The sequence below is a fragment of the Zingiber officinale genome, chromosome 3B (genome assembly GCF_018446385.1).
Source record: "Zingiber officinale cultivar Zhangliang chromosome 3B, Zo_v1.1, whole genome shotgun sequence".
Lineage (NCBI taxonomy): Eukaryota > Viridiplantae > Streptophyta > Magnoliopsida > Zingiberales > Zingiberaceae > Zingiber > Zingiber officinale.
The window spans coordinates 27,975,374-27,999,288 of NC_055991.1; the positions used below are offsets into that span (position 1 = coordinate 27,975,374).

Below are 23,915 nucleotides of genomic sequence, written 5' to 3' on the forward strand. Positions count from 1 at the left end.
TAAGACTAATTTAACATCTAGCTGATCAGCTCGATCAAAATTGACTAACGACTACAACCGGCAAGCTCGATCGCCTTGGGCAAGCCAATAGCCAGGGAATCGATCTAGGTCGATTGCCCCTATAATAGAAGCTCACAGAATGGCCTACTTCCTGTTAAAATTCTAACTCTGATTAATATGATGCAGGATCAATTCAACATGATTCTTTAAATTTCAAAGGATCATAATTTTTTACTCAGATTTAAAATTATATTTTATTAGTGATTTTTGACTCGGGATTCAAAATCAAATTCTGTCGACGACTGTGAAGAGTTTAGAAATCTATATTTATTACCAAAGAATCTATAATCACTAAATTTTGGACCCAGAAACAATATTTAGGTCCTCATCCGAGTCTCCGAAGATTTTATTATTATTTTTAGTAATTTCTATTTTTATGATATTTAGATAAATTTTAGTATTTCTGGTATTTATGGGTCCTAGTTTGTCTATATCAGCGTCATGTTCTGTTAATTTCAATTTTTATCAAGAAAATTATTTTTTCTAGAAAGATCTTTTTTCTTTCTCTACGAATTGAAATTCATATATCAGGATTTATTTTCTTTCTTAGTCTTAGGATCTAGATTCTATATAAACATATTTTTTGAAAAAGCATGAGATTTCATTTTGTCTTTTTGATTTTCTCTTCTTGTGTTGTCCTCAATTCTATTGTCTCATCCGCCCGCAAGATAATCACTATACCGCCTGGTGTCAAAATGAAATAGAGAATTTTAGCTTGTTAGATTAAGATAGATTGTGCATGTTGACGAGTTTCCAATTTATTTGAAGAGAAATAAATTATGAGATCAATTTATAATCAATCGTATGATGATCAATATGTTTTGATAGACCATGCTTAAGTCGGCGGAAGCAGTAGACGCTGTAGCGACGAGGCAACCATGTGTGCTGCCATGACCATGCCAAGTAGCCAAGGACAGAGCCAAGTAGTCAAGGCGATCATGTGCTGCACATGACCACGTTATAGCCTCATAGATGCTTTTGCACAAGTGCCGATAACGTTGACGAGGAGTTACAACTCAGATTTGCGTAAGGGAGAAAGGAAGAACGTGTGATTGTTCTCGAGGTCATCTCAGGAGGGAAATCCCTTGCCGTTTAGATTTTTGATCCACCATTGCAAGCGGCTAATGGGAGAGATTTTATTAGGCGGTCATTTAGATAGATGTTGATGAGAGGAAAAATTAATCGTGTTGTTTTAATGTTATCCATTTCATATACCAAACTCTCATAATATAAAAAGTACATATCACATTCCCATTCCGTTATAACTTTCTCTTCTTTTACATGTTTAAATTTAATTTTCAATGTCGAATTGAAATATAAGATCATAGATACATTCAGGAGAATTGTAAAAATAAATTGATTTTAGTTTAAAGTGGCTCACAAGTGCTCCTTAGATCATACTCATTAGCCAACACTGTCAATGAATATTCTAAGACTCATTTAATTCAAAAAATATTAAACTTTTGATTTTTGAATATTAAATCCATTATCAGTCCGTCCGTTTTAAGTCAATGGATCTAAAAAATTTTAAATTATTTTAAACTAAAATCATTATATTTCTATTAATTAATTCTTAATGTATCCACTCTCAAATTTGAATTCAACGGCATAAATTTAGAGCAATTAAATTTTAAATAGATAGAATAAAAATTTGAATGTGAAAAGAAGGAAAAGGGTACGACTAAAACTTGATACTTGACACTAATTATTAAAATTGGATATGTAAAATAGATAATATTGAAAATTTCTCACGCCGTTGAATAAATGTCTAAAATAATACTTCAATTTGGATGGATAAAAAATTATTTAAATAATTATTCGCTGAAGAAATTTTAAATTCATTTATCTATTAAAAAAATTTAAATGAAATACGAGCTACCGTGGAAGGGAGATGGGTGACAAAAAAAAAACCCCCTCAATAATGTCGGTTGCCATTTTTGTCTACGTAGTGACATGGTCATTCAAGGCGTTTCGTGAAGTTCTTATAACCAATCCTGCTTTGCTTGGCTGCACTTCATCCTCTTTCTTCTTCCGGTATTTCTTCCCATTTTATCGTTCGATCAGTTTGGTGATTTTTGCTTGACGAATGTATGGTTTTTCTTCGCTTTTATATTCCCGATAAATTTCAACTTAATGTTTGAATTTCTCATGAACAAAAAATGAGCTGGAATCGTCTCTGGATCATGAATTGGAATCGAGAATTTTGTCTTCTTGTAGATAAAGCTACATGAAATTATTTTGTTCTTGGCGGTGACGACTGAACCATGCACGCTGTCATTAATTTGTAGAAGGGAGCCATGGTGGTGATCAACGTGCGGCGGTCGACGATGGTGCCGCCAGCGGAAGCGACGCCGCAGCGACGGCTGTGGCTCTCCAACATGGATTTGGTGACACCGAATAACCACACGCCGAGCGTGTACTTCTACCGGCCGGATGGATCGGCCAACTTCTTTGACGCGGCGGTGCTGCGCGACGCGCTGGCCCGGGTGCTGGTGCCCTTCTATCCCATGGCCGGCCGGCTGGCGCGCGGCGAGGACGGTCGGATCGCGATCGACTGCAACGGCTAGGGGGCCTTGTTTGTGGAGGCGGATGCGAAGGCGACGGTGAACGACTTCGGCGACTTCGCACCCACCGGGGAGCTGCAGCAGCTCATCCCGAAGCCAAATGCAGACTACACCGACGACATCTCCGCCTTCCCGCTCTTGCTCCTCCAGGTACGTACTTACCGAATTTCAGTTTACGGCAAATTTAAGAAAATACGGATCATACTTTTGGATTTTCTGGATGACGTCATCAGAGTGATCTAAAACCGTAAAATATTTTTGGTGATGGAATGCAAAGTAAAATATTTAACGGTGAAAACTATAAATAAATTAATAGTTTATTATTGTTTCAAAACGAACAAAATATATTAAGTTGATCATTATATTTTTTATTAAAATTTTCACAAAATTTATATATATACCCATATAAATAATAAAAAACAATAAATTTGAAAGAGGTGACCAATTAAAAACTCATTCTATTCTCCTTATCAAATTAAAAAAGAGTCAGAATTCTAAATTTATTAATCTAAATCAAATGAAGATGATGTTGGTACAGGGAGCACCATAATCAAATTTATATTTCAATATTGTCAAAGGTTCAAATTAACTTTTGTTATTATCTGATGAATTGATCCAGTGTACAGGATGCTCAACTCAAAAAATCCTAGTAGATCAATTGGACCCGATACTAGCTAAGGGAAATCTTAGTAGATTATGAAACTAGACAAGAAGTCCAGATGATTTAAGTGGACTTGACATCTGACAAGTGGACTAGATAAGTCTAGATGGCCCAATATTGAGTCAAGTGAAAGCCCTGGCAGCCGATCCGATGCTGAGCAGTTAAGTCCAAACAAGGCTGGAGGAGCCAATGTTTAGCAAGTGAGTTGAGGTAAGCTACTAGAGGTAGTGTGGTGAGGTCATGCCCCAGAAAGGACAAACCTTAGGCATTGATCCAATTGCAAAAATCGACGAAAGTTTCTAAATTGAGATCAGGGCAGTCCCTACTATCTTGTTCATACATTAATATATTTATCTAACTCTATTTTACAAGAGCACTATTATTATTGTATTTGTGCTAACTCTATTTTATAGATAAAATTTAATTCTAGATTTACCAAGGTTTAATTGACCGAACCATAGGATCGGTCGACAGATCAAGCAGAAATGGTAGAACTTGCGAACTTAGTAAACAAGCGGATTGGTAACCGATAATGGGGGTAAGTCGATCGAACTCAAAATGGAAGTTATAGATGATCATATCGAATCTTTGCTAGAATGGTAATTCAGGAGTTCGGTCGACCAATAGGCTTGATCAGTCGACCGAACAACGAAAATCACAGGATCAGCTAATTCGAATCAACGCAAAGAAGGAAGGCGCGGGGTTTAGTCGACCGATAGAAGGATCAGTCGATAGAACGATTTTTCAATTGACCGAACGATGCCTATAAAAGAAGCCCTCGAGCACCGAGCCAATATACAACTCTCTTATCCGATCTACTCTGCTCTTATTGTGACTGTCCGTGCAAGCTTCTGCAACTCTGCTCCCAGAAGTTCTCCAACAACCGTGTTACATCTCTACTTAATTGTTATTGGTAACTTTAATATTGTCCTGCACTTATTCTTTGAAGATAGTAGGATTGTTACTATCATTATATCACAGTTGTATGATCTTGCTTTTTTGGAAGAACTAATATTAGTATTTCCCGACTAAAGCGGTCAAGGATTGCGGACCTTGGAGTAGAAGTCAGCTAGGCTTTGAACCAAGTAAAAATAACCGAGTCTTTAGTTTTAATTTCTTTTTATTTCTGCTGCAATTCTTACTCTGATTCAGTTTTACGTTAATGATAAAGAAAAGATTTTTAATGAACGAGATTCACCCCCTCTCTCGTCTATCATGATCCAACAATTGGTATCCGAGCAAGACTACTCTGAAAAGACTTAACCTTCTTTCTAGTAATTTTTATTTTCTTTAGACTAATTTTTATTTGTTATTATTTTTTATCCTATATTACTAATCCCAAGACGAAGTCTTGGAAATCTTGTTCAATATTTTTTATATACTAAAATGAAAAACTCTCACCAAGAAGACTATAGCACCATTCATTCACCCCTCTTCAATGGAGAATATTTTAGCTATTTGAAGAGGAAGATGGAATGCTTTTTGAAGTCTGACATGGGCATGTGGTTTAGCATAAAAAAGGGGTACAAACCACCAAACAAAAATGAAGACCGCTAGATATAGAAGATTGGGATCAAGAGATAAAGAAGAAGGCTCAGATCAACTACAAAGTCATGCGCACCCTCCAATGTGGTCTAACAAAGGAAGAACTCAATCGAGTCAGCCCATTAGAAAATGTCAAAGAACTGTAGGATCGACTAATCAAGATACACGAAGGAACCGATGACTCAAAGACAACAAAAAGATATCTTCTTTTAAATCAATTATTCAATATTAAAATGTTACACGGAGAAACCGCAACATAACTACACGCAATAATAAAAGACATAATCAATGGACTCAATCTCATCAGCCACTATTTAGAAAACTGAGACATGATAAGGTATACGCTAAACTCTTTCCCTCGAAACACACTGTGAGCATTGATAGTAGATGCCAATAAAGTTTTGAAAGATTTTTCCATTATAAAGTTAGATGAATTATTTTGTAAATTGGAATTACATGAGCAAACTAATATTAGCCAGACCAAGAAGGATATAGCCTTGTATGCAGGTCAAAACAAGATCAAGGAGGCTAAGTCTAAGTCAAAGCTAAAACAAACCCCTGAGAGAGACAAATTTGGATTCAGACAACGAAGAAGATATAGTAAACATGGTAAGAAGAATGCTTACTAAAAATAAGTTCAACAAAAAGAATCCAAAGAAAGTAGAAAGCATTTCAATCATATCAAAATCGGAGATAATTTGCTATAGGTGCAACAAGAAGGATCACTACAAGCACGAGTGCCCCAACGTAAAGGAGGAGAAGACCAAGTCCACAAGAAGAAGGAAAGTGTTGGTGTAGGTTGCACTAATAATCAAATTCAGATTTTGATATATGACAAAGGTTAAAGTTAGATTATGTTGTGATCTAATCCTTTTACCAAGTGTGCATGATATGAACTTGATGGGTCTAGAGAATTGAAACACTAGGCTGAAGTCCAGCTAGGCTGATAAATGGCATGAAGTCCAAATTTGTTGAGATCTGGCATGAAGTTTAGATTGGTTGAGATCTGACAGGAGGAAGACTAGTTGGGTTGACAACTGGATGAAGTCCAGATTAATTGAGATATGGTAAGGAGTCTTAGTGGGTCAAAGGACCTGACATCAAGGAAGTCTATGATTGGTAAGTGGAGGTAAGTAACTGGAGGAGAGATCCAGCGAGGAAGCGTTCCCAGTTAAAGGAATAGTAGGTGTCGGTCTGACCTAGAGTTTCAGAAAAACTCAAAGTCAAGACCGAATAGTGCAGAGACTGTCAAATATTTAATTACTACTTTTCTTTCAATATTATTGCTTGTTGCACTAACCTTGTGATGAAAGAAAATCATGTGGCTAAAAAAAAGGGGCTGTAGGTACTCAAAGGTTCGGGTACCCGTAGGAGGTCCAGACACCCGGGCAAGGAAGCAAAGCAGTGGGCTACTGGATGAGGTGGTGCAAGCTGATTAGACATCCTACAGTCTCGGCACCCGAACTGGTCTGGGTGCCAAGAGAATATTAAACTTTTAGAGATAGAGTTTCGCTGAGAAGTCACCATATCAGCAATCCAGGCGCCTAGGGGTGGCCCAAGTGACCAAAGTTGGTTATAAAAGAAGCTTCGAATAGCAGCCTTAGAACATCATTTGCTCCGACTTTCATACTCGCACACTGCTTTGAGAAGACTTCGACGACATCGAAAGGCTATTTCGACAACCAACACTCAATTGTTCCTCTACTTCTTTTTTATTGTCGGTAACATTTACTTTATAGTTATTGTACTCAAATTCTGTAAATCTTTGAGAATTGATAGTGATTGCTCAATGAAAGTACTCATTGAGTATGAGCTTTGGAGTAGGAGTTATTGAAGGCTCTGAACTAAGTAAAAATTACTTGTGTTCTTTGTTCTTTCTCTTTTCCCTTTTCCACTACATTGTTTTAACTCGTTATAATTAAAAAAGTGATGAATGTTATTCACCGCACTCTAGTATCTTTTCGATCCTACAAGTGGTATCAGAGTCAAACCACTCTGATTGGTAAAACCATAAAAAGAGTAGGGGGTTTCTTTTTTGAAAAGAAAAATATATATTGTTTTCTAATTTTGCATTTTTATTTTTTTATCATTAGTTAGAATTGGTGAAATCACCACTTCTAACAAATTTATCATTATTTTTTTTAATTTTATTACTTTTTTCTTGAAATTAGTGCAACCACCAATCGAACAAGGGGTTCTCTTATTTTCTTTCTTTTTAAGCCTCATTCGGTTTTGAGCTTTTCGATCTAGTTCAAATTACTGCAATCACCTCTTTTGGACAACTTTTCTCAATGTAAAATACTCTGAATTGGTGCAACACCAATCGAGTTTCTTTTTTTATTATCGTCTCCTACACTATTAATCCAAGACCTAGTCTTGAGATTTTCTCCTTGTTAGTTTGTCTTTTGTGTGCAAGGTTTGTTTTCTAATGGCTCTAAGTGAAGGCTACATCACTTCTCACCCTTCACTATTTAACAGGGATGATTTCCCCTACTGGAAGAAAAGAATGGAGGTATACTTGAAGATAGATATTGATCAATGGTTCATCATTCAACGAGGATACAAGGCGCCAATAAACGAAGCAATAAAAGTACCTCTCGACCTAGAAAATTGGAACCCAGAGATGAAGAAGGCGCAAACTGAGTTCAAATCTGTAAACACTCTTCAATGCAGACTGACCAAGGAAGAACTTAACCGGGTTGGACCATTCAAGAATGTCAAGGAACTCTAGGAAAAACTGATTGAGCTACATAAGGCATATGCGATGCAAAGGTGACAAAGCGGACTTATTATTAAATAATCTGTTTAATATTAAAATATAGGATAAAGAAATAGCAATTCATCTATATGCAAGAATCAATGATATTCTGAATGAGTTCCATCTAATCGGCCACCAATTAGAGAACAGGGTTGTAATAAGGTATGCCTTGACTTTTCCTTGAAATGCATTGTGGGCATCTATAATAGATGCCTATAAAGTTTTGAGAAATCTAAATAAATTAAAATTAGATGAGTTGTTTTATGAAATTGAGCTTCATGAATAGACTATCTCAAAATAGGTCGAGAAAGGTATGATTTTTCTTGCAAGTTTATCAAAGGAAACGACGACTAGAACTCGAGTCAAGCTTGAATCAGAAGATGAATCTGACTCACAAACAGACGAAGAAGAACAACTAGAGAATATAGTCAGAAAAATGTTCACTAGAATAAAGAACAACTTCACAAAGAAGGACTTACAAAAATTTGTTAAGCCGAATAGGAGTTCTTGCCTGACAAACGAACACCATCTCCCCCCTTATGATAACATATGAAATCTGGATACATTGCCACATGGTTGTATAAGTATAATATCTATAGCTCACACAGCTGGAAACAACACAATAAGTTATAGCCTACATGGCTGGAATTAAATATAGTGGAAGATAAAACTATTACTCATCCCACACAGCTGGTACAACCTAAACTACATAGAGAAGTAAGCTGAATTGATAGACTACATGGCTACATGATTACACAATAATAAAACTCAAAAATGAATAAAAGTTGCCACAAGGCTTGAAACCCAAGTGCGAGGAAAATTATTACAAAACTAAGACTAAATACAAAGTACAAATAGTGCAGTGTGAAATAGCAGGAAAAATTGATCTCAGATGTGACGTGGTACTGGCTGCCAGGATCCTCCAAGCAACTCCTAAAACATCTACCTGTTAACTGAGGAAAGTAAAACATACATAGGGGTGTGAGTCCGAGTAACTCAGCGGGTAATAGACATATGGTAGTACATGAACAATGTGTAAGACGATCAAAGTATATAGCTTAAATAGGGAAATAAGAACATGATTGTCACGCCCCGGAGGAGTCTCTGTCCGAAGAAATTTTGGCAGCATCTCCCCTGTACGGCGGACAATCTGAAACTTTTCTACAAGCACTATATACCTCAGCCACATGCGGCTGGAATAATAACAATAAAAGAAAACAAACACCACGCAGTTAATATCAAAGCAGCCCACTCGGCTGTACCAAAACCAAAACACAAAACTGCTAGCCGGCTAGACTTACACAACCAACAACAAATACAAATACCACATAACAACATCAACACTCCAAAAATAAAACCGGAGTACAGAGCTAAACAACTGATACATAAAACAAACAAAACATACGTGAAACCAATAAGTCCTCTGATGTGATGTGGGGACTAGCAGACAGGATGCTCCAAGCGACACCATAAATAACCTGGTACCTGAAAAAGATAGTGTCAACGGGGGTGAGTTCAACAACTCAGCGAATACCAATAGACATGCCTAGTAAGATATATCTAACAGCAATAAACATGGAATACAGCTTCCTAATCATATATAGGGAATATGCAAAACTGAAAGGTAACTGAGGAAGCTGTACTCACCAGGAACTCCTATCCAGACAAAAGGGTCATCAAACTGATACGCAGTATGTCTCCTGTATGCATGTCAAACAAATGCATCCAACCAAAATGCAGCAACCAAATGCAGTAAACACAATCACAATAATATAAATACATCAATGCATATGATGCTAATGATGCGTCCTGATCACCCCTGACGCCAGTCAGTCATCTCACACACAAATGGCGAGACCGAGTGGGTAGGGCTGTGACAACCGTGCACTCTGTCGTCACTGCTCCCGATGAGTGACCGAGTGGACGGGATGCTGTCACTACTGTCCCGTGACCCCAAATCATAAATGGGGAGCTCAATGCTCTCAACTCCCAGACACTATGACGGGAGGTATCTCGCCGCTACCACACCGAGTCACGACCAACGGAGCCAAACAGAGTCCACTGCACGGCTACTCTGCTACACTAAATGCCGGAGCTAAACAGAGCGAACGATCGCGGCTACCACGCTGGGTCATATGACCAACGGAGCCAAACAGAGCAACCACACCCGCCCGATATACCACTAAACCATGAGTGGGGTGTGTGCAGGCAACTGGCGATGGGCTCAACCATAGTGGAGCCGACAATCGCACAGCATGCAATCATGATGCATGTCACTATGCATAGCAAAAACTGATCAACATCACCATATCCATACGTACAAAATGGGTACTGTAAAAGCGATGGTCACATACCAAGATCTAGAGTACACAGGTCAGATAGAATATCAAAAACCCTATGTCCTGAACATAATAAGTATGGAACATCCTGATCAGCATAGAAAAATCCATATATACATAATATGGGTACCACAGTATCAGTAAGTCAAATCCACGGATCTAGGGTATACAAGTCCTCTAAGGTATAACAACCTAGACCCAAATCATATCCCTCTTCCATTAGCATATGTACCAACAATATACACAGATCAAAGAATCAGGGTCTAAACACCCGAATCATATATGATATACAAATAGAGGTACACAATTCTGATATGGCACAAAAACCTAAGTATCAGATAATCTAGATACACAGGGCAGAAACAACAATCCAAATCCTAGTCCTAACCTCAGTAAGCATGGTATGTCACTCTAGAAACTAAGATACTCATGGTAACAAGATAATCATGGCAACAAATCACGAGATATAAGCACGGATACATCACAGGTGACAAACCTAACATGCTATGGATAACAAACAGTGACATACCAAAGACAAACATGTTCATTGCATGTAGTTATAAAATACTATGCATATCCAAAGACATTATCATAAAAGATAAGTCAAGAGGTACCCGCCTTTAACTGTATATCCAGTCCAGTCAAATCCAACGTCAAGATGCTCGTCTCTCGTCAACGTCCTGTGTCCACTAACAATACATATATATTTTATTTAGCTAAATCCATATAATAGCTAAATAAAATCTTTAAGACTAAATTAGGGCAAAACCCTAATCAATCTACACATTTACCTAATTCGTATCATTTAAACAAAGTAATAATTAACCTTTAAAAACTTACCCAAATCCAAGGTGATCACCAATAGATCACAATCAAAGATGTTGCTACCGGTTAGGGAAAGTTGCTGGATAACACCTCAATAATCACAATTCCAGCATCACGGTAATAGAGCCTCACTGCTAAAATCCTTCCCACTGATCAGATGAAGATAACATCTCAGGTGATCAAGAAATATACACCACAGAATAGAACAGAACTTCACCTCCTGAAATTCTTCTCCACTGTCCATATCAAGGTTGGAATCAATCGAATCCAGTAAAGATAGCAATAGAGATCATAGATCAAACAACACAACCTAACTCACCTTGTTGTTACCTTACCGAAACACCCTTGCCCTAAAGAGGAGCCGAAGCTTGGAGCTAGGGCACGGCACGGTAAATCCAAGCCGACGATGAGGAGAAAGGGTCAAGACTAGAGCTAGGATTCCCCTTCTTGATCGGAGACCTCTATCATCGACGCACGCTCCTGGCTCCCGGCGATCTAGGGCACGGGTCCGCAAGGTAGAGGGCAAAGATCGGCTCGCAGTGTGCAACGGGGAGGTGCGGCGGTGGTGACTCGCTGCTGCTCTCTAGGGCACAAGATCACTCGGCTGTGGAGAGGAAGAAACCGCCGGCGTCGGCGCCGGTTAGGGCAAAGAAGGTGAAGCGCGCGTCGGCGTCGGGGAGAAGAAGGAAGGGGTGCGGCTTTGGCTCGGTTTCGGCGACAACAAAACGAAAAACAAAAACAAAGGAAATAAAAAGGAATAAGACATATAAATAAAATCTTTTCCTCGCTTAAATCGGGTAGCCTAAACAGGCTTTTCCGGGTCCCGCTTTTATCCTCGTGAACTCGTCCGTACGAGCTCCGAAAAATTCCCGAAAAATTTCTAAAAATTCCGGAAAAATCCCTTATCATTATTCGCTAATTTTCAGTATTTTACAATGATCATATATGACATGATAAATACATATACCAGTACCGATCTAACACACATGGTATAATGATCAGTAAATCACTAGGGATTAGTAACAGATATGCTCATAATACTTGGCAATATATATGACAGTATATACATATATGATAAATGTACATTTATGAATCATGGAAAGATCTCAAATATATGGAACATGCATCTACAGCATAAGCAGTCTTCTCAACTATAAATAATGCAATGAGCAGAGCTAGATAATGATCAACATGAGTACCACAAAGCCTAAACCTATGCTAGTACATTTAGTGGTAATAGATCATCATATGTGAGAGCAACGCTCCATTATAAGAATACATCATACGTGGGAGAACAACTCTACCACAAGCAATACATCATATGTGGGAGCAACACTCCACCACAAGCAATACAAATAACTAAGACGTCTAGCTAGGGACTGTAGGAGATTACTCTACCATAGATAATCCGTGGGAAGTCTAAAATGTCAGGGTCCTTCTCTACGTGAGATCACTCTATTATAGATAACCTGTAGGCAGATAGGGTGTAGCTATCTAGGTACAGGTTGTGCAAGATGACTCTACCACATATCACTGTGGGCAGCCTAAGGTATAACACTCACTGTCCAATGACTCTGATCTCAACCTACAACAGGAGGGGTCCCTGGTCGATAGGGTACATGTAACTCCAGATGTATAATAATCACTATCGACTGGCTCTGACTTCAACATACAATGGGAGGAAACCCTAGCTGATATGATACATGCAAGTCCAGATGTATAACAAATCACTATCGACTAACTCCGACCTCAACCTACAAGAGGAGGGAGCCATTGTTGATAGGATACATGTATGGTCACTATTAACTCTCTCAACATCGTAGTGGATATACAATTGTCAACCACTCATAGGAGACTTAATTGACATGATATACAAACAATGACATAGTGTAGTGTTACTTACATAGTAACTGACTACATCAACAGGAATGTACGAACTCTATATAATGGTATATATTATACCTAACATGATAAACATAGGTATCTCCAAAAACATGATCTATCCATCTCATATATCTATATAGAGGGAAAATCCATCAGATGTCTACTAAACAACATATACAGTAGGTAGCAACACCTATAATACACACCGGACACATGTGCACACTATAATATAAGTATAATCATCATGATACCTCTAATAATACACATTAGACACACGTGCATACAAAATAGATACGTGTGCACACATAACATAGGTATAATCAATAAGATTTTTCTAATAAAATATGTTTAACACGTGTGCACATACAACATAGGTATAATTAACATGATACCTCCAATAATACACACCAGACACATGTGCACATACAACATAGGTATAATCAACATGATATCTCCAATTATACACATCATACATATGTGCACACACAACCTAGATAGTTATATCTAGAAAATATGATCCATTAATCACATATATCTATATGTATGAAAAGATCCAATAAATGTCTACCAACAACATCTACAATATGTACCAACATCTATACACGTGTGCACACTAACATATGTATAATCAGCATGATAACTGCTAAAGTATACACCATACACATGTGTACGCTACTATATATAAATAATCTTAATACAAATTCCTATTGTATACACCATACACGTGAGTACCCTATAGAATATGAATATCAAACAGTGAGATTGTATAGACAATAAAGAGATCATCTCTAAGATCAAGCATGTAAGTATCAAATTCAAATAAAATATGAGTAGAGTCATGGTAAAACAACCTAATCAATCAACTAAATTCATGCACTAAGGTAAATGAACTATCGAGGTCAAGGAAGAAATATCATCCTTTAATGTGTAGCTCGTGTCAAATAAATCTCATGTCGAGATGCTCGTTCTAAATCAAAGTCTTGTGACTACATAATGTATTTAGCTAATTACATATGAAGTAAATAGCTAAATCAAATTCCAAACCAAATTTGGGTAACCCTAATCAAACTTATTTATCGATTAGTCTAATTAACTTGATCACATGATTAAACTTGGTCTAACCCATGTTCAACCCTAGTTTAATCTATCCAATTAATTAGGTTAGGATTCTAATCATGTCATTAACCCTAATCTAGTTAATTAATATAATTAGATTAGGTTTAACCCTACTAATCCATTCTATACACTAATTATATAAGGGTTTACATTAAGTTCATCACCTAAAACTCACTAAGATTCATTGTGGTCACTGGCGGCTCATAGTTGGAGGAAAAGCATGACCGAAGAGGACGGCTAGAGCAGGGAATGCTAGTGAACATTGAGAGGGTTGCCGAGTCTATGCATGGTCAGAGCAAACTTCAATCAACGGTGGACAAATGGGAAAACATAGGGTTGTAGCGGAACTGCTGGAAGAAGCACACGACCTCAACTAGTGGGCTATCATGGTGGTCGATACTAAGGATTGGCGGCATCCGACGACATCCACTGGTTCTGATCGAGATTGAGTATAAGAGGTGGCCGAGTCGTTCCGCTGGCTTAGCACAGCCGGAAAGGAAACAAGTATATAGATCTCACCATATTAGCGGTGTCACTTATGGCGGTGATGAACAGGTGGTGGTTGGTGCTCGCAGATGATGCTAAAGGGGAAGATCAAAGTAGTGTGCAGAAGATCAGTGACTCTCATCGGGCCGGTGGCTATGGCATTACTGATCCGGCGTCGCGTGAAGGGCGCTGGCTGGCGATCGACTGAGAGGGGGGGGCGGTGGTGATGTGAGGGAGAAGGGTGATTGGGAATCGGGACTACTTCCTTATCGTGCTCAGAGAGAAGCCAGTGACACACAAAAGTCCGTCAATCGAGTGAGGCGATGACGATAATGAGGGGAGATGAATCACGATCAGGATGGGGGGGAGGGGGGCGGGGAGTGGCATGAGTCGAGTGAAGAAAGTAGGAAATCGGGAAAGGGAAATAAAACCTAGGTTTTATAATTCCAATTTAGGTCAATTAACTATAACCTTAGGTTAATTAATCCAATCAACTCCCAATTTAATTTGGATATCTAAACAGACTTTCCCTAAGACTAATTGATCCATCCCCTTAAAACATGTTTTACCGTCTCTGTTTAAATCCTAAAAAATTTATAAAAACTCCCATAAAATTATATAAAGTTATTTCTTCAATAACATTTATTATTTGAATATAATGCTTGGATCTCAACGAGCTGCATACAACAAATCTGGACTTGGATATGAAGCTAACTCAAACAACAAACCTTATATGCCTTTATTAAGTCAAAATGTTAACCTAGTCCAAGCATGGGTTCCAAAAGCTTCTCTAACAAAGCAAGCAAGACCAAACCAATACTATGTACTAAAAAATAATATTTATTACTTAAAACATAAAATCAATACTTCAGGGGGAGGCGACAAACTAGTTGTCACCTCAATAACTTAACCTACCCAACTAGATATTTATGACCAGTAATATTAGGAAAAATTTTAACTTAGTTCCAGAAAAGACTAGGATAAAGTAGGCTAGGGAAGTTAAGTCGAAAGCATGTCTAAGAGAATCATATGTGTTCAACCTAATGCAATCGACTTAGTGAAATTAACTGAAACTACCCATATTTAGTCTGAACTAGTTGGACCAAGACTTAGTGTTAAGTCCTTTAGGGAAGATTATTTTGAGAAGTATTTAGAAAGTGATCCACCGTAATACTCAAGAAGGTTATATGTCTTATTACTAAGTGAAAACTTATTCTTAAGAACCTTGATTGATGCCAGCTCCTGCCCAGCGACCGTTCCCCCTACATCATCTGATCGGACACCATCCCTATTCGGTCTTCCACAGGGAACTATTTCCGCCCACCAGTTGCTTTCATGCAGCCACCAATGGTTGAAAAGTCTGGTATCCAGTCGATGTCAACATCTCAGTTGTCTGGCAGAGCGACTTCGGCCCAATCAGCCCCGAGAGGTCGACGCTACATAATGGCAGTTATCCATCTTCCGACTTAGGAGTGGCGTGAGTCAGAAGGCACTGAATCCCGAGCCCTCGAGCACCAGATAATCATTCAAGGGCTTCTTGCACAGATATGAGCTGACGCCTAAGCCAGTGCAGCGGTCATACCTCCGGGAGCGCTCGCAGACAACCATACCCAGATGTCCTCCGGGATAAGTTTTTAATGTTTCTTAATTTATCTCCAATCGACTCTTATAATTTCCTAGTTTCTCACGGTATTGGGTAGAGAGTCTGGTCATGTGCCAAAGGTTTACTTTTTTGGAGCAGGGAGTTAAGTAACTGAGGGCGTCGAGCGCTCAATCATCCGCTCCTCAGGTGCGGCTGGAGCAGGTGAATGCTGAGATGGCTCAACTAAGAGCTAATCTGGCTAAAAGCGTCAAGCAGCTAGAGGCGGAGAAGGGAAAAAATGCCAAGTAGGCCACCCAATTAGCTCGGCTTAATAAACAGGCTAGCACCTTTGAATCTAAAATCAATTCGGCCAACACCAGGAAGCTCTGGGCTATTGAAGATCTGGAGATAAAAAATAAAGAGTTTCAGGTGTTGACCCAGAACTTGAAGGAAGCTAAGGCTACCCTGAAGGTAGAGCGGGACGGACGTTCAACCGAGCAGAAGGCTGCGAAAACTCAGCTCGTTGTAAAAGATGAAGAGCTGGCGGCACTGAAGGCAGAGTTGGAAGCCTCCCGTATGGACTTAGAGACTTATCAGGAGGCCTAGTCAAGTAGGTTTAAGCTCATGAAGTGATCCTACATTTGCTCGGATACTTTTAATGACAAAGTCACCGATTGGGCACTTCGTCTATTTGACCTTGCGATTGATGGGACGCTCAGCCAACTCAAGGAAGGAGACCACCTCCCCACTGCTCTGACAAGTAAGGTTATTAGTTAGGACAAGCTAACTGAGTCGCTGCTCGATGATGTCTGAGATTATTTGGAGTGAGTTGAGAGTTTTATCTCTGTAAAAAAAATTTAAAGTATCAATGAATGCTTGTCCGTCTGGCTAACCTTTATATTCCTCTAGTATTTTAATTTTTTGACTCATTTTTTAAGCGTCGCATAAACTCAAGTGTGGCCTTACTGATCGACAGTGAGTTTATATGTTTATCCGACCAATCAGTTACGAGTTTAATTTTGTCGTTTTAATGATGATGAAGTCATGGGTTTAAGGTCGATGCTCAACCGTTGGTGAAGACAAGAGTTTAAGGTTGCCGCTTGACTGTTGATGGAGACAAGAGTTTAAGACGTCGCTTGACCGTTGATGGAGACAGGGGTTTAAAGTCGTCGCTCGACTGTTGATGGAGACAGGGGTTTAAGGTTGCCGCTCGACCGTTGATGGCAATAAGGGTTTAAGGTCGCCACTCGATCGTTGATGATGATAGGGGTTTAAGGTTGCCGCTTACCATTGATGGCGACAAGGGTTTAAGGTTACCGCTCGACCGTTGATGGTGACAGGGGTTTAAGGTCATCGCTCAACCGTTGATGATGACAAGGGTTTAAGGTCACGGCTCGACCGTTGATAACGACAATGGTTTAAGGTTGTCGCTCGACCGTTGATGACGACAGGGGTTTAAGGTCACCGCTCGACTGTTGATGATAACAGGGGGTTAAGGTCGCCACTCGACCATTGATGGAGACAGGAGTTTAAGGTCGTCACTTGACCATTGATGACAACATGTGTTTAAAGTCGTCGCTCAACCGTTGATGGAGACAGAAGTTTAAGATCGTCGCTCGACCGTTAATAGACACAGGAGTTTATAGTTGTCGCTCGACTTTTAACTTGGCCTAGTCGGCCCAAGAGTCTGGAAAGCTTAGTTTTTATTCATATCGACCCTGCATCCAGAAGGCATATACACGAATACATTTATATTTGCTCACACACCTCTCACCAAGGACTATAGGATTGGAGATGATTTGAGCTGCATGGCCGCTCGAGTCATCTCCCATTTTTGTCTTCCAAGTAATATGCCCCCGAGCGAAGCTTTTATATGACCTTGTATGGTTCCACCCATGGTTCCTCGAGTTTGGTGACGTCGCCGACTGGCTTGATTTTCTTCCACACCAGATCATCGACCTGGAAGGACCTCGGGATTACCCTCCTGTTGTAGTTCTTCCTCATCCGCTGTTAGTAAGCCATTATCCAAACGACCGCTTTATCCCGCGCTTCATCCACCAAGTCGAGCTCCATTAACCTTCGCTCACTATTTCCCTCGTTGTAGAGTCACACTTGGTCGGATTCTGGTCCAACCTCTACAGGAACACTTCTCCTCCGTACACCAACAGGAATGGTGTTACATCAGTCACCTCCTTTAGAGTCATGTGAAGTGTCCATAAGACTCTTGAGATCTCGTCGACTCAGCTACCTCCTGCGTGGTCAAGCCGAGTTCATACGTCTCTGGGGATCTCCCCGCCTAGCTGTTGCTCTGGGGGTAGGTGACTGAGGTGAAGGCCTGCTGGATGTCATAGCCTTCACACCACTTCCTGAGCTTTTGACCCGCGAACTACCTCTCATTATCTGAGATGAGCCAGCGGAGGATGCCGAACTGACAGAGGATGTTCTACCAGATGAACTTGATGACCATCTGCTTACTTATCTTTGTTAGGGGCTCAGCCTCCATCCATTTTGAAAAGTAGTCCACAGCAACGAGTAGGAACCTTCGATGACTTATCGCCATGGGAAATGATCCCACAATGTCCATGCCCCATTGGTCGAACAGGCAAGATACCGTCGATGAATTCATTTCTTCGGTTGGTCGGTTTAAAATATTGTGATACTTTTGGCAGGACAGGCATGTAACTATCGTCCAAGCGACATCCTCTTGGAGAGTTAGCAGAAGTATCTGGTCAGGAGAATCTTTCAAGCTAGCGAACGACCGCTTGGATGACTACCACAGGAGCCTTGGTGCACTTCTTGCAATATGTACGCTGCGTCCTCTGGTCCAACACACTTGAGTAAGGGCATAGAGAATGCTCTTTTATACAGCTGATCTCCGACCAAGATGAACTATCCGACTCTCTTCTTTAATAGATGCGCCGCTTTCTGGTCGGCCAACGTACTAACTGATCGGAGAAATTCAACGGACTGGAGTATTACGAGCACCCCCATAGGAGCCGATCGGTCTCCTATTTGGATCCCGAGCGAAAAGTTGATCCGCTCGATCTTCTCTTTCAGCCTGCTGACCTGCTAGAGAGGCAGCAGGTTTATGTGTTTGCCGATCGGCCAACGCCTGTTGTTGTTGCTCCAATATCTTTGTCACTCGAGCTTGTATTAGTGCATCGAGATCTTCTTGCGTCAGCATCACTGTTGTGAGTCATCCAGCGTCTTCCATCTTCTTATATAAATGTAGGCTACGTTCCCACAGACAACACCAAAATGATCCTGTCTGAGTGAGGGAAGCTAGAAAGTCGGGGATGGGGTGACTACTGACGGGATGAAGACCTCAATCCTGTAAAATAAAATCAAACCAGGGAAGGGGTCTTTGACGTCGGCCCTCTGACGCTTAAGTCAGAATCAGGAAGAGAGAATGAATAATCATGAAATAGGAAAATCTTGCCTTTCCTCATACCGAGCGTACCCTTTTATACCTTTCTTTGTGATCGTTCATCTATCCTTATTTAATGATATTAATTGCTAGAGGAAGGCTTCTTTGTCTTGTCTTCCATGCATTAATGATAGATGAAGTGCTCTTCTTTGTCTTGGCTTCTTCATATTTAATAATGGACGGAGTGTTCTATTTTATTTTCCCATCTCCTCCTGTATAATGTCATTCCTTGCGCTAGATGGGCAATCCGAGCGGCTCATTTTCCTGTCGACCGAGACAACTAGCTACGGGTTTATCTGTTCGGTCGACTGGCCCATGATGGTCATTTGTCTGACCGGCCGAATGATCCGCCCGACCACTCTTTGCCGACCGAGATAACCAGATAGCCACCTTTAGCCGACTCTTTCCGCAAGCCTTGACCACCTTGACTTTGACTAACACTGTGCCACTTGACCCGTGACAAGTGGACTCTCCCTTATCACCACATCATACATTAATATATCTGTCTAACTCTGTTTTACAAGAGCACTATTATTATTGTATTTGTGTTAACTCTATTTTTTAGATAAAATTGAGTTTCGGGGTGACCAAGGTTCAGTCGACCGAATTATAGGATCAGTTGACCGATCAAGTAGAAATGGTAGAACTCGTGAACTTTGTAAATTGGCATATTGGTTGATCGATAATGGGGATCAATCGACCAAACCCAAAATAGAAGTGACAGACGATCAGATCGAATCTTCACTGGAATGATAATTTAGGGTTTCGGTCGATCAATAGGTTTGATCAGTCAACCGAATAGTGAAAATCATGGGATCAGCCGACGGATCAACGTAAAATAGGAAAGCGCATAGTTCGGTCGATTGATAGAAGAATCAGTCGACCTAAAAGATCAGTCGAATGAATAGTTTTTCAATTGATCGAATGCTGCCTATAAAAGAAACCCTCGAGCACCGAGCCAGTATACAACTCTCTCATCCGATCTACTCTACTCTTGTTGCGACTATCCATGCAAGCTTCAATAACTCTGCTCTGAGAAGTTCTCCAACAACTATGCTACATCTTTACTTAATTGTTGTTAGTAACTTTAATATTATCTTGCACTTATTATTTAAAGATAGTAGGATAGTTATTATCATCATATCATACTTGTATGATCTTGCTTCTTCGAAAGAACTAATATTAGTATTTTTCAACGAAAGCGGTCAAGAATCGTGGACCTTGGAGTATGAGTCAGCTGGACTCCAAACCAAGTAAAAATAACTAAGTCTTTAGTTTTACTTTCTTTTTATTTCCACTGTAATTCTTACTTTGTTTCAATTTTATGTTAACAATAAAGAAAAGATTTTTAATGAATGAGATTCACCCGCTCTCTTGTCTATCACGATCCAACAGATGGAATAAAGTTCATCATTAAAAATCTTCAATTATTCATCAAATGTGACATAATGAAGTAGGAGTGATTTTAGTTCAATAATTTAGAATTCTAACTTTTTTTTAGTTTAATGAGGGTGGTGGGATGAGTTTTTGGCTCGTTATTCTTTTTAGAATTGTTGCTTTTATGTTATTTATACAGGAGCATGTATGAATTTTGTGAGGGCTTTTATCAAAGGATATAATAGTCAATTTAATGTATTTTTTCTTTATGATTATATTCATGTCCTTAAATATCAATTTATTATAATATATTGAGAGAAATAATATTTTGAATATGAATAGGTCTTTAAAAAACATCTATTATATTTATTAAAAAAAAAAGAATTGCACCAGTTGACTGTTCTACTGTAGCAATCGATTAGTCTAAATGAGAAGGGTAAAATGAGTATAGGATATCTAATTTGGTCATTTTGAATGTTGGGTACGTGATTTAGATATTTTAGAAACTTAGCTACGTGGTTCAGTAAAAAACTGTTCATAATTAATTAACCCGTTCTTTTTTCTTTCTTTTTTTTTTTCTTTTTTTTCTTTTTTTTAGTTTACACTAGATATCCAAACCTTTAGCTCGACTAATCCTGAGATGGCCAGTCCGACACCATGAAAGTTTTGTACTGACCACCTGTGTAAATCGGTGAAATGCACATAGAGGCCCATCCGAGGGATGGCTGACCCAGTATCATGAAAATTTTCCACCGATCACTAGGATAAATCTGGAAAATGCACATGAAAGTAATTTTGACAACCAATGTTCTTAGGTCCACTGTCCATTATGAAAAAAAACCTTCATAATACGTTGTAGTTGAGTTTCGAACTCTAAATGTCAGGTCTATCACTGAAAAACCTAACTATGACACTATGTCCCCAGACATTAATTAATCTATTCTAATAAAAACATCCAGAATAGGAGATAAATATTTAGAGAGAAATTTTTTTTCAAATATCATCTCCTCTCAAATATCTCTCGTTCGAGGGGAATATCATCTCAAATATCCATGATTAAATCTACATCGTATTATCTATAAAATTATAGTTACTCTAATGTAAATATTTTTTAAAAGGATAATTATCGTAGCTGCTACTCGCATCTACAAATTAACGGTAGTTACAATATGTCTGACCTACTTGGGAATTAAATAGGGGAAAAAAATGCAAGCCGTATTGAATAAATATATACATTGAACAGTGGGATTTAGAGTTCATTTGATAAATAAATTTTAAAGAAGGGGCGATTAAAAAAACAACAAAGGCGCCTTTGACTTTTGCCCTAAATAGATTTCATGATATATTTTTTCTGGTCACTGTCCCAATTTTGCTGTCATTTTGGATCTGATTCAATTCAATTTGACGGGTTTGATCTAATAATGGATGCATGCACAGGTGACGCACTTGAAGTGCGGTGGTGCAGCCTTGGGCGTCGGCCTGCACCATAAGGTCGCCGATGGCTTCGCCGGCCGTCACTTGATAAACTCCTGGTCCGACGTTGCCCGCGGCGTCGGCATCAACGTCCAGCCATTCATCGATCGGACCCTTCTCCGTAGTCGAGATCCGCCTAACCCCTCTTTTCCTCACATCGAGTACCAGTCCCCTCCTTCCATGAACTCCTCTGTCGCCCAAGTCCCAAGCTCCGCCGTTGCTGTCCGCATCTTCAAGCTCACCCGAGAGCAGCTTAACCTCCTCAAGGCCAAAGCTCCTCCAGATGGCAGCTACAGTACGCATGTCCTCCTCGCGGCCCACTTGTGGCGGTGCGCGTGCATAGCGCGCGACCTCCCGCCCGACCAGATGACCAAGATGTACATTCCAACCGACGGTCGGCAACGAATCCAGCCACCACTTCCGCAGGGCTACTTCGGGAACGTGATGTTTAGGGCGGCGCCCGTTGCCACAGCGGGGGAGGTGACCTCTCCGGAGGGCGGTCCTTCCCCGGCGGCCAAGAGGATCCCGGAGGCCGTGCTGAGGATGGACGGCACCTACTTGCAGTCGGCGTTGGACTACCTGGAGATGCACCCAAATCCGGAGCCATTAAGATATCCAAGCCTGGCGCTCGTCAATTGGTCTCGTCTTCCAATCCACGACGCCGACTTCGGCTGGGGCCGGCCAATTTTCATGGGCCCAGGCCACATTGGCGTCGAGGGTATGGCGTTCGTCATGCCAAGCGCCACCGGGGATGGTGGCCTCTCGGTGGCCATCTCCTTGCAGCCTGATCACATGGTGAAGTTCCAGGAGCTCATCTATGATATCTAAGCCTTTCAGATTATTGTCGTTGTGATCCAATTTAATTAAGATCTTCTGTGTTATCTTAGTTATTATTTGAAATCGGTTATTATTTGAATCGGCATGTATTAAATCAATTATTTAAATTTCTGATATGTATCCATGCAAATATTTGGAGTGTTTATTATAATATTACGTGTTAATGCTGGAGAATATAATCGCTGGAAGGGGACCAGATTGATACTATGTTGGAATAAATCTTTATGGTAAAATTGGGTTTAAAGTTACCGTATATGACTTTTGGTGATATGATTACTAGTAATCATGTAATAAGGTTATGTTATTATGTATAATATAATATAATTTAATATTATTTAGTTCAATTTAAATAATATAATAAAAAATTATTTATTTAAAAATTTTAATGTATAACATAGTTTAATATTTTAATGTTTTATCCTATGTGATAGTTATAGAACTAATAATATATATTATTATTATATTTTTAAATTATATGTTTGTTTTAATTTTAAGTTTACGGTTTTTTAGGTTTACCTTGTTTACGTTTTTTCTTTTAATTTACAATTTTTTTAAGTTTATATTTTTTTTATTAACTTTATGTTATTTTAATTTTACTATATTTTTAAAAATAAAATTTTATTTTTTTAAATAAATAACACATATTTTTATTTTTTATTTACTTTTTATAATTTAAAATAAAATTTTTGTTATAAAAAAATTAGGGGTAATTTTGTCCTAGAGTATAAATATCGGAGGATATTTTTAGCTAAAAAATTTTGTTAACCCGGAATCAATAAAAATTTTAGTTTTCTGAAGTTTTCCGAGTCCTGATTGCATGTCTTTTTTGCTGACATGTCGGGCATATATCATTACTCGGGAATTATTGATTACCTAAATCAAATAGGGTTTTTGTTGATAATCTTGAATAGATAACCAAGCTTATCTAGGATAACCCTCAACTAAATGCACCCATATGTTCATAGACAATGATTTTGTCTC

The 23,915-nt window shown here is 39.2% G+C and overlaps 1 pseudogene; it reads left to right on the top strand.

The window, feature by feature from the left end:
• The first annotated feature begins 2,357 nt into the window (after positions 1 to 2,357).
• On the top strand, positions 2,358 to 22,925 carry LOC121968166 (annotated as a pseudogene).
• Positions 22,926 to 23,915: the final 990 nt, after the last annotated feature.